The sequence below is a fragment of the Ambystoma mexicanum genome, chromosome 10, assembly GCF_040938575.1.
Source record: "Ambystoma mexicanum isolate Mex_15411 chromosome 10, UKY_AmexF1_1, whole genome shotgun sequence".
Lineage (NCBI taxonomy): Eukaryota > Metazoa > Chordata > Amphibia > Caudata > Ambystomatidae > Ambystoma > Ambystoma mexicanum.
Genome location: NC_090932.1, coordinates 1561563302 through 1561576365, shown reverse-complemented (window position 1 = coordinate 1561576365; position 13064 = coordinate 1561563302). Strand labels below are relative to the sequence as shown.

At 47.5% G+C, this 13064-nt stretch overlaps 1 protein-coding gene across 2 annotated transcripts in view; it reads right to left on the bottom strand.

The window, feature by feature from the left end:
• The window catches only part of SPECC1L (sperm antigen with calponin homology and coiled-coil domains 1 like), a 909747-nt gene that overhangs the window by 764877 nt on the left and 131806 nt on the right, over positions 1 to 13064 (bottom strand). Inside the window, exon 2 of one of the 2 annotated variants that reach the window (XM_069619860.1) lies at positions 4792 to 4896. The exons of the other annotated variant lie outside the window; for it this stretch is intronic. The gene's annotated coding sequence lies outside the window, so the exon portion shown is untranslated. The remainder of the gene's footprint in view (positions 1 to 4791; positions 4897 to 13064) is intronic. 2 annotated transcript variants of the gene reach the window in all.

Below are 13064 nucleotides of genomic sequence, written 5' to 3'. Positions count from 1 at the left end.
AACCATTGCGTACAAGTCACCAACCTGACATGCATGCAGACTGACAAGTGCATGACTGCATTACATGGTGGTGGCTGTCATGAAGGCCCTGCACCGAACAGTCTAGGCCTTGCCCACACCCACCACAACAAAGCCATGCAGGCGAACAGCCACAAATCAGAAAGCCAACATAGGCACCAGCACTTCTACACAACCTCTGCACCCTAAAGCAGGCATGCATGCACACATGTTCCACTTACCGTAATGCACAAACATACCTCAGGGTTTGCCACCGCTACCCACTTCCATTCAGAAACCATTGTAATAATACCAACCAACCAACCCAATCATCGCTACATTGGTCCTGCTCTCCACACTAGACTATGTACACACAAGCAGTACTGCATAGTGCACTGCAACACTTGCTAATCCGCGCAATGCACACTACGCAAGCACATGTAAGAACCACTTGCACCGTAACCTCTTCCATATTTACACTATTCCATTAGTGCACCCAGTGGACACAGTACACGACTAGTCACTGCAGCATCTCCACCCATAAACCGACAATTGTGCAATGTTCTACCAATTACCACACCCATGCAACCAACAATGTGTGCAATGCAGCCAAACCACATACACAAAGCGACCATGTGACTGCGAATTTCAACCAGTCCACATACCTTTTAAACCAGTGGACATACGTTTCTGTGCTAGGGATGCAGCCATGCATTAAAGGGGCTATGGAGTATGGATTTACCACACACACAGCACACCATAGCACACCCTATCTGTAAATGGGCATGTCTTGTGGAATGCACTCTCCTTCTGCAAATGTGCCCGACACCAATCATTACAGAAAGACATTGCCGAAGGCCCATTCTCTGCCGCCCTGCCCTCGGAAACATGCCAGTGTTATCAAAACTGTTCACGCACAACACGTCACTGTACACTGCAGAGCAATCACATTTTTCACCGCACGGCGAACAAGGAAAAGGGACGCCGGAACGGAGGCAGATAGGAGAACTTTTAGTGGCCACAGAGTTACATACAAGAGGCCAAGCCATACACACAATTCATTAGGGGCTTGCCACACACACACCCACACACACACCACACACACACACACCACAACCCTGTCCTCCGATACACCATGGCAGCGTTTTCCAAAACCTCCAGCCAACAGCCAGCTGCGTCCACTGTTCGCCGCCAGCATGGCAAACCACAGGCCAATGAGACTTCGATCCGCGGAGGGACCAGAGAAATGGGTCCACGGAGCGGGGCCAGATATCACACATTTTTTTGGGACATACATTTCATTCCTTTGCAATAAAAGTACTAGACCAATTTGCACCAAACACACAAAGGCACGCTTTCTGACCCAAGCCCCCACACCTGTCGCAAATTTGGTGAAAATCCACCGAGCCGTTCGGGCTGTCGCCGTACCCAAAGTTTTTCCCCATTCAGTCTACAGAAAAAAAGATTTTTTGGGCCCCCCCCATAACTTTGCCCCCCCAGCAAGAAACCTCACCCAACTTGGTGAAAGAATTCAGAGCGGGCCATATACTGTGGATCCAGAAGAAAACAACAAATCAATACCTTAACTAGGCAAACAGTAATTATTTTGCATATTTGCAAGTTTTCATGGAATGCCTCCACAGCCACATGCAGAGATGAAATGAAGCATTTGAAAAACATTACGGCTTTCATAGCCCTTCCTGCAGATACCCCATTATCTGTGCCAGTCTGTACCAGATTTGTAGTTTTACTCAGAAAGGCACGTGGCTGTTCAACTCCCACACATTGCAATCTTCAAGGCCTAAATGGTACCCTCTGTGTTAAATAGGGAAAAGTGGAGAGCAGGGAAAAGAAAAGACAGCCCACCCTGTTAGTGTGCTCACAGGAAGGCAGGAGGGGTTGGTTAGGTGTAAGTCATTGTATGTGCAGTCCAGATGAAGCTTGGTATGTCAGGCCAGTCCATTTACAAGATCACTGGTAGCACAATCATCAACATATCAGGCATGTGCCTCTAGAGGTCTGAAAGAGGGGATATGCAGCCAGTTTATGTGTTAGGCCTGTGACCCGTGGAGCCCAGTGTGGTAACTGTGTCAAATACCGTATCGGGATTGTGTTACATCCCAATCAATAGGAAAGGGTGGAGTTTGACTAGGGACAGGGGCCATGGAAAGCTTTTGGCCGATGGGGCTGGGTTGGAGGGAGTTTGACAAAAAGTCACCCTTATAGAGGCTGGTGCAGTGCCAGCTAAATGTCTGTGAATGGCTTTGGAAAACGTGTCAGGTTTGGATGTTGTGACCCCTATATCTCTATGAGTGAAAAAGGTGAAAGTCTGTTAGTTGGAATAGTGACTCAAGAAACCACGATGTCTGTTCAAGCCCCCTTCCAGTGTATTGAAAACGAACATGCATTTGAATTCATAGGTCTTTCTGGCTTTGTCAGTCCTGAAATTACCCCGGAGTACAGCAATCTTGAGATCATCAAGAGTACGATTAGATTCTGAATAATGCTCACCCACTGGACTCTCGCTAGTACATGTAGCACAAAAAGGTTTTCTTTAGGGCCCACTAGCCTGGCCACTGTACTTGTTACACCTGTAGGTGCAAAATTCCTCTTTATTTACAACTCTTTTCCGATTCCTGCGGTATTACCCCGATAATCTTGTTCAACTACAATGCACTACCTATAACCACGGTATTCCACTGGGGTTCCTGTGGTTATGTGGAAACGCTACATTGTCCCCACTACCCTCAGTTGCTTTAGCCCTCTCCCATTACCCCCCATCACTCTTTGTTTTGTGTGACGCAGTTTCATTCGCAATTGCGTCTTCAGTTGTATCTGTGGCTATCTCACGAGATTCCACCGGTATCCCCTGCGGTTATGCGAAAACGTTCACCCTCTAACTCAGTCCCAAGACCACTGCCAAATCCCTGATTTCACATATCTTCTTGCACACGCCCCAACTCTAGCCTGCAAATGTCCTTTTTCCTCCCCCAAATAGGTTTTGTTTCACTTTTTGTTTCCGCATTCCCCGGTAGAACTATGGTTATCGCTCGCAACGAACAAATACAAAACAGGTTTTTTTTTTATTTTCTTAAAAGCCTCTCTCCTGCAAAGCACTCGGGGAGATATACTCATAATTTTGGGAGAAGCGAGCATCCCCTTCTCCGTCAAATATTTAAAAAACTACTGGATGCAATAACCGCAGACCCCTCCCGCAAATAGTCAATGCTTTGTGCCCAAGTTTTTTTGTGCCTGGTCCAATTCCGTCAAGCGATTTTTGTTGTGCGCTGTGCAGAAATTTTGACTTTTCCTCCATGGGAAAAATATTGGGGCTGGGAAAGGCCGAAAGAGCGTTTTATTTTTACTTTCTTAATAACATTTTCATTTTTTAGTGCCTCTTTCCCAAAGGTTCCAGTCTGGGGGAAGGTACAGAGGGGTGACAAATTTTGTATTTGCACAATTTCAGCCAAACCCATCATACCAGTCAAACATTACTAGCAATTTCTTTTTTGGGTTTCCGATGTATCTCGATACTCAACTTAACTAGCATTATAATATATTACTGAGATTGGAAAGGAATGCTTGTGAGAACCAGTAGTGAAATTCATGCAGGCAGGACAAATGTGTTTTCTTGACAAAGTTCATCTATCCATGCCCATATAGTGCTCTCCTTGGTAAAGCTGGAGACTGCTTTAATTAAAGTGGACCATTTCTTTTAAATAAAAATCAAGTTTTGAGAAATACACTGCATGATGGTTTGCCCAGAATTGTCAGCTGGGACTGTAGATCATGGAGTATGAAATCACTGATGCCTAGCCAAACCTATACATTATATATGTCTACACCTCTCGACCATCACGCTCACTCTCTCACCTCTCCCATTCTACTCTTATTGCTTTCCACTGCTGCTAACATTCTTCTGTCCCTTCAATGTTCTAACTCCTCCTAAGTCTTACCTCCACCCTTTGATGTGGCTTCTCCTTCCTTCACGCTACTCCTCCCTCCTACCCACTACTACTCCATCCTCTACACCACTCAAACAAACTTTCACCCAGTAACATCCACTTTGCAATCATTCCTTACACTACCCTCCCTAGACATTCGCCAAACAAAGACCCACACTCACACTGCAGTACCATTTCCACTCGCTAGTCAATACATAGCCTGCACCACAAATCACCTCCACAGTCCACCGCTCTTTCCTCCCTCCAGTTGATCTTGTGGTTGTCCTCCACCTCCAAACTCACCCAATTCACCCACACTTCCTGCTTCCGGTTCCCGATTTGTATACCCCTACCGTGTCCAGGATTGGATCCCTTTCCTAAACCAATCTAATCCTGCCTTTTCCCCCACAGCGCGTTGTCAAGTGAAAAGCCATAAGTAGTGGGATAAGTCCGGTCCACTTTCTCTGTGTAGGCTCACCATATAACGGAGACGGCTGCCCTGGAGGATAAGTGTTCCGGGACTCTGTTCCCACTCAATTGATTCTTCAATGATTAATGTTGCACACATGTATTGTTAAAATGCATTACTCAATTATCCATTATTCATCTCTTGCCATCTACAAAGATGCATTTGTCCACAAATAAAACCACAAATTGCCAAACCAATATTACTTTGTTGTGTATGCTCGCAATACAATTTTAACTTATCAAAATTGCTCATTCACATTTACAACTCATTAATGTGGACTTCTCTTATCCTAAAAAAAAGTTTTCCTTATGAGGAAGGCGTTTTGACGTACAAATCTCTTCCACCCTATTTAACTAAATTATAGGGTTTTGACAGTCATACCTGATGTTCGCCTTTTCTTTAAAAAGGGTGTTCACTGCTGTTGAATTCCTGCGTGATGTTTACAAATGGGCACTTGTTGTTCTTCACATGGTTACGGTTATTTTCCTAATAAAGACAAGGGGCAACCGTTTAGGAACGTAAATAACAGCGGTTAAGTAATTTTCACTCAAAAAGGATTATTGTTGCTGAAGGACATATCTGAAGAATATGCTCTACGTCTGAAGGCTCCCCTGCCTTATTTGTTTGTTTTATTTTCTTATATAGCGCGCCGAACCGAGGGGTATCTGAGCACTTTACTTAGGTTACAGAGTCACAGAAATATACAGATACAAAAGAAAAATACAATACATGATACAATAACAAAGAAAACGTACAGAACTATACAGGAAAACACAATATGCAGAGAGTGTACAAGATCTAAAATTTCAGGACATAGTGGAGGTAGCAGGTAGCAGCTAGCAGCAGGCCTATGGACAGCAGGTACCTACTACTAATTTGTCTCAAGCTCAGTCTATCAGTCTGAGGTCAAACATACTCGTTTGGAAAAACAAACCACATAGATGGGAGTATTTATACGCACTGTCCTGCTGTTAACACACTTTGTCTACCACATTGGTAGTCAAAATGGCAGGTACTAAGGAGTGACCTCCATATTGGTAGTAAAAATTGTGATTTATGGTGAGAATTCCCATGCTATACAAAAATGAAAACGAAGGAGGAAATTGGTTAGTAAACCTTACAGTGGCAACAAAGCATGACACACTAGCATTGTAGTTATTGATGATACCAGAATGGTGGATATTTAATAATGCCTTAGCTATAATGAATGATTCAAGCATGAGCTAGACCTCACGGGTCATAGAAGCTGTGTCAAAAAAATATGTTTTGCAATTTTGGTGCTCAATATCAATAATACATTACAACAATTCCAAATAGACGTTACAGGGTTCGAAATTGAGATTAGATAAGCAGGAGCTAAAACCAGCTCCTGGGTGTCGGGCATTACCCTGTAGGCAGGAGCTACCGCAGGGGAACCAGGGGCTACTAGAAATGCCCCTTTAACATTTTGTACATTTTGAATGAACCATTGTGTTTAAATGTGTATTAGATGTGTTCTAATTCTTCTTTATTATTAACATTCTCAAACACTCAAGTTAATGTCTCATGTTCATGTATGGAGGGCACCAGTTTGCCCTAGCAGCCAAAAGTAGTTCCTGGTAGCTGTTGGTTTCAAGCTACCCAGGCTCTACTATGCTAGAAGCAGGAGCTAAATAGCTTCCAGCTCCCCTCAATTTCGAACCATATAGTTCAAACAAGATTGTTAGGCAATAGAGTCGTAAATCAATATTCCTTAAACAACACATATTGATTTATAATCCAGAACGAATAGTCTGGAAACATTTAACCCAAACATGAACTTATTGCTGATGACTTATCTAGAGTTTACAAAAGTGCAAACCATGTTAGGTGTTGCACAGAAGCCCACTGACCTGCAAAGTACTTCCGGTCTGCAGACATCAATACAACAGCAAATCTATCTTGCACTTCCCGGTTTTCCCACTAGCCTAACCCGGCCCCATGTTTCTGACCCACCAGAGATCTGGAGACAGTGAAAATGGCAGCAGAGTTCAGTATAAACCTCAGTATCATAACATACCATTTACCAATTTCACTAGGCCCAGCTACCTGGTCCACGCAAAGTTTAATGATTAGGTGCCGTCCGCACAAGAACAGAGATGGAATTCACAGAGACTGCCTGGGGCAGCTCGCTATGGCAATGGGCAGACCTGGGGGAACTCAATTCTTCAAGGAAGCGAGGGAAACTGACGTGCGGAGGCGAGCACTCAACTAGAAGATTCACTCCCCACACAGGCCCCAATCCAACCCACACAATAAAAAGAGAATCACTGCGGAGAGACTCATCCCAAATGTACTCCCTACACTCAATACACTCCCTGACAACTTGGATCCCGAGACCCTGGTCGAGGAATACAATAAAATGATGTCCACTTCTCTGGACTTAATTGGCCCTCTCAAACTCAGGCCAAGCAAGCCCAAAATGCATCTGAACAAATGGTACACACCATTCCTTAAATACCTAAGACAGCAAAAAAGAAACTGTGAAACCATTTGAAAAAGAGTCCCATCAGCAGCCAACAAAATCAAACACACCAAACTAGCGGCCCCATATAAAAAAGAAATCATCCTAGCAAACCTCCTTCGACTCCCGTATCTCCCAAGCCAAATCAAACATGAAAGAATTATTTTCTATTCTCAAAGAAGTAGAAACTCCCATAGCACCACTTGCATTAAAGACAAGAATTGGTGCACTGAAATCCAAAACGCCCTAGCCAACAAAATTCAGAACAGCCCTGGGCATCTCCAGAAGAGATCATATTACAGTACACAGACAACAGCATCCCCATCATAGGTAAAATCTCCCTTAAAACTGCCTCTCTCACCCACAAGTCCCTCAATAACGCAGCCCCCATCTGCCTGATCGACAGATTTCACAGACAGACATCCTTGTGACCGACAAGGACAGTATACAGAGACTGCCTCTCCGTTCATAACTACAAACGCTCCACCATAGGAGGCAACAGCTTCCCAGTGAAAGCGTCTAAACTGTGGAACTCCCTACCACCCACTCTCAGAATGAACCTACCCTACCAAAACTTCCGAGCCAAGATTATGTTGTGGCTAAAGTCGAATGCTCTCTAGACACAATGAGCCCTAGATCTGCTTCTCCCTTCTGCCATTTGGACATACTGTACTCACATGTATTAACTGTATATATGTATATATGTATATATTCCCTGCTTTTATTATTATTGTGTATGTGTTATGATTATTATTGTGTATGTGTTATGGATAGATTTTTATTGTCTGCAACTAAGCTTTGCAAATTCCTGTAACTGTTGCGCCTTGTTACCCTAGGGTATTCTGGCGCATTACAAATAATAAACAAACAAACACAGCCCTAGCTCAGCCTCCACATAATTACAACATATAAACATTTTTACACATGCTCCCTTAAATGTTTTTTTCTCAATTCGCAGATACCATTCCACACAACGCTCCCCACAGCCCCAGACTCCAAACTAACCACACTGCACCCCTGCTGCATACCAGACTCCACTCTGTCAGAGGCTACACTCTACATCAGCCAGCACCTGCAACACTCCAATACACAAGTTACACCTACCACATACCACCTCTGCCACATGCCATAATCCACCCACCAGCACCAGACCCCGCCTACAAAAGTCACATTCCACTAACACGCAACACTCCACCCATATTAACCTAAAAATCACCCACCTACAACACTTGATCCAAAACTCAATCCATACACACACCACACTCTATCTACAAACAATTCCCACCCCCCACTCACACACACTCCACTTTGTGTTGTTATACTCTAAAAGCCAGACTCCACCCACAGAGACCCCTCTCCAGCTGCACACGTCGTGCAACAATACATGCACAGAGATGCTAATCCAGAGGCATATTTGACAATCTAACATTCCATGGACAAATCCCATTTCGTTTACATTCATGACACATCAGACCAACAGGTGTGCCCTCACGCAAACTACATGTGACCCTTCATTCAACCAGCTTTACAACTCCACCAGCTTTACAACTCCACCTACTGATGCACAATTCATCATCAGATGTACAATTGTACCACCCACCACGTCTCATTCCATCTACACGAGGCAACCTGCACTCCAGACAAGCCACATGTGCAGGTCACATGTCACGGGAACACGCGATTGTGGGGTGCCCTCTAATAGAGTCCGAGGGGAACTGCCCCGCTTAGGATGGTAGTGGGTGGTAGTTACACAGCCACATTGAATTGTGAGCATAGAGCAACGGAAGATCATGTGCTGGGCTACAATTAATTCACATTCTGTCACTAGTTGTTCTGATGCCCATTATTTCATTGCATATGTGCATCTCAAAGCGAAAAGTGCCCCCCCCCTTATAATTGGCTGCACAATATAAACCTGCACACAAGAATACAAAACTTTAAAAAAATGAATATCTTCAAAGCTTTCTATGCCATGTTTAAACTTTACATGCAATGTCATCATGCATAACAAAAAAGTAGGAGCAGGCCAACTGTAATCATCCAATTCTTTAGACTAATAGAGTTTTCAGAGATCTGTCAGGCACACATCACTTTCCATTCTGGCACTTTTAGGCATACATGTATAAAAGGGAAACTAAAACTCCAATTACAGAACAGGACTACTAAACAAAACACCACTTCTCGGTTATGTATTAAACGAAAAGTCTGAATAATACAGGAAAGCTATTGGGTGGAAACAGTGGGAAGTAGTCTGTCAACAGTACTAGGTATCTTCAGTTCAAGATTCCTCCTCAGCAGTTACTTCTCATGCAGGTTACTATCGTGTTGCAGAAGAGAAAGCGCTATACTACCAATCGAGTACATTAGAGGGGCACATATACCCGGTTTACTAACAAACACTGGCAACGTTATGTTATGTTATTGCCAGCACCTCTGCCATTTTCATGGTCTCCAGGCGCTCTGGTGGACCTGAAAAGGAAGGGGTTGGGTAGGGGTGGGGGGGGGAAGTTTGTTTGATTGGGAAAGCAAGAGAGCTTTAATGTGCTGTTGGTAGCTTCTGTTCGCCAACAACTGTTGACTTTGCCAATGATTGTTTTTACCAGGACTTCAGTGAAGGACATGCATACCGATTATGAACGATGTGGCAGAAGACACGCTTGGTCAAGAGATTTTTATTGCACCAGTAGCACATTTCAAGCTCCAATTAAGCAATCAACTCTCAGAAGACTGCTTCGAAATAATACTAGCAGGCACTTTGAGCACGTTTGATGCCACTGCTTGAGAACACTAACTGAAAGACATCCTGCAAGGATGTGCTTTAGGAGAGACAGGGTGTGCTTGGGAAGTGCCATAGGGACTAGCAAGGTCATGGGAAGTCAATGGGTGGGTAAATAACAAAAACACCTGCAAGCTTTATGTCCCCCTTCGTCTCTCATGTCCCTACTAGCAGTACTCCAATGCAATCAATCGTTTGGCCTTATAGATGGTACTTTAGCAGCACCCAATAGACAAAACTAAAAAGACTGGAATTGCACTGCTGTGTCTTTACGCCACTTCCTGTGACGCTGCGCACTGCATATGCGTATTAGCCCCCACACATTTTTAGGATTTGCTCCAGTATGCCACCTTCCATCTGATAGATGCTATTGTAGGCATATATTTACGTTTGCATGGTGGGACTTTTAGTCCGGGGATTAGAATGGAGAAATCCAAGACACCAAGTCCCAGCACTCTAATAAATTAAAACCAGGACTAGACTAGCATCTCCTGAGTGGAATGAGGCATATTGGCATGCATGCTTGCTCCAAGACACATACCACATGTCGCGGTAGTGGTGACTGCCGCAGTGAGGACACAGTCACGCTAGAGCCCATGGCCGCTGAGAGGATGCAACATGAAAGACGGACGGCAAGGGAAGAAGCAGAGCCAATCACAAACACCTGGTCGCCCTCTCCTTTTTTGGAGAAGCCTTCCAGTCCCAGCGATGTTTTCAATCGTTGGGAATATTTAACATTCCAGCAAAATGACAGAGGCCAAAGAGGGCTAGCTGCACATCAGAAAATATCCCTGTACACCAGCTGTGCTGGATCTGGCTGCAGCTATCGGGAGGGCCCGGATCCAATCGCGGGTGTGCACTCGAGCCTTTGCCTGCCCAGGCACCCTCTTGCCCCCCTGGAGCACTCCCAGCGCCCATCTAACAGCGATCACGGGGGTGCAACACGAGCCTCTGCCTGCCCAGGAACGCACCACTCCGCCCTCCCCGACCCCCCCGCGGCAGGAGCACTCCCAGTCCCCAGTGCCCATCTAGCAACGAGATGCCCGGACATGGTGAGGGGCTTATTGGGGGGCTCCCTCTTCCACCCGGAACCTATTTCGGCCCTGGAACAAGAGCAATCACATGGCCGATACGCCAGACCTTCTCGCTGCATAGGGGCAGCCACGCCCTCACCGCCAAAGCCCCCAGACCATCACCCAGGGAGGGTACACTCCCACGGCCTCACACTCATGCAGGGACACGTGCCCTCCCACAGTGTGATCCTCAACCCAGAAACAGGCGCACCCCCACGGCCAGAGCGACAGTACAGACCCTCATCCAGGGACTGGCACCCCACGGCAGGAGCCACCAGACCACAGAGCCACCAGACCATCAGCAGGGGAAGGGAAGGGAAGGTACAGTCCCACGGCCACACCCTCAGCCAGGGACAGGGACTCCCTCACGGCAGAGCCACCAGGCCATCGCCCAGGGAGGGCACGCTCCCACGGCCTCACACTCATGCAGGGACAGGCGCACTCCCACAGTGTGATCCTCAACCCAGAAACAGGCGCACCCACACGGCCAGAGCCCCCAGACCATCGTCAGGGGAGGGTACACTCCTGCGGCGACACCCTCAGCCAGGGGAAGGTGCTCCCACGGTGAGATACTCACACAACCCCATGGCCATATAGCTACATACCCTCATCCAGGGACAGGCACACCCCCACGGCCGGATCCACCAGACCACGGAGCCACCAGACCATCACTAGGGGAAGCAGTCCCACGGCCACACCCTCAGCCAGGGACAGGCACTCCCTCACGGCAGAGCCACCAGGCCATCACCCAGGGAGGGTACACTCCCACGGCCTCACACTCATGCAGGGACAGGCACATTCCCACAGTGTGATCCTCAACCCAGGAACAGGCGCACCCCCACGGCCAGAGCGACAGTACAGACCCTCACCCAGGGATAGGTACCCCCCGCCCCCACGGCAGGAGCCACCAGACCATAACCAGGGGAGGGTACACTCCCGCGGCGACACCCTCAGCCAGGGGCAGGGGCAGGCGCTCCCACGGTGAGATACTCACAACCCCATGGCCATAGCTACATACTTTTATCCAGGAACAAGCACACCCCCCACGGCCGGAGCCACCAGACCATCACCAGGGGAAGGGAAGGTACAGTCCCACGGCCACACCCTCAGCCAGGGACAGGCACTACCTCCCGGCATCACCCAGGGAGGGCACGCTCCCACAGCCTCACACACACCCAGGGACAGGAGCACTCCCACGGTGAGATACTCACAACCCTATGGCCATAACTACATACCCTCATCCAGGGACAGGAACATCCCCACGGCCGGATCCACCAGACCACGGAGCCACCAGACCATCACCAGGGGAAGGTACAGTCCCACGGCCACACCCTCAGCCAGGAACAGGCACTCCCTCACGGCATCACCCAGGGAGGGCACGCTCCCACGGCCTCACACACATCCAGGGACAGGAGCACTCCCACAGTGAGATACTCACACAACCCCATGGCCATAGCTACATACCCTCATCCAGGGACAGGCACATCCCCACGGCCGGATCCACCAGACCATCACCAGGGGAAGGTACACTCCCACGGCCACACCCTCATCCAGGGACAGCACAGTCACTAGACTCTCCACCCAGGGGCAGGCACACACTCACGGCCAAAGCCACCAGACAATCACCCAGGGAGGGGTCACTCCCAGGGCCTAACACTTAATCCAGTGAGAACCTCACCCAGGAACAGGCTCACACCCACAGTGCCTCATCCAGCACACCACCACGGCCAGAGCCACCAGACCATCACCAGGGGAAGGTGCACTCCCACGGCCACTCCCTCATCCAGGGACAGCACACTCACGAGACTCTCCACCCACGGCCAGTGCCACCAGACCCTCACATCGCCACTGCCAGAGCTACCAGACCCTATTTTTTTCTATTTCATCAGGGCACGAACACAAAGAACAATGAAAAACAAAGACTGGCCAACAAGTACTAGGAAAAGGGCCAAGGCAGCAGCCCCAACAGCAACAAACCTAGGCCAATAGCAATGTTGGCAAACCTTTCCTGAATATAAGGTGATTGTTTTCAGTTTGTATGTTTCTGGGGATCTTAGTTCATGCCTTAGCCATCAAAACGGGAAAAGAGCGTTGAATCCCTCTGGTTCTCTTGAACCGGGGAATACAAACGGGCGGTTTATACATTTCCAATTTCTCCTTTAAGCAGAAGGGTGCATTTCCAAACAAACATCTATGCCCAAGGGTGAGCATCTTACACTGCATCCTCTCCACAATTGGAAGCCAGTGACGTTCTTTCCTGGCCCCAGACACTCCTCACTGGACAATGTTACACATCAATCGAACCATGTCGGCCTGGATCCTC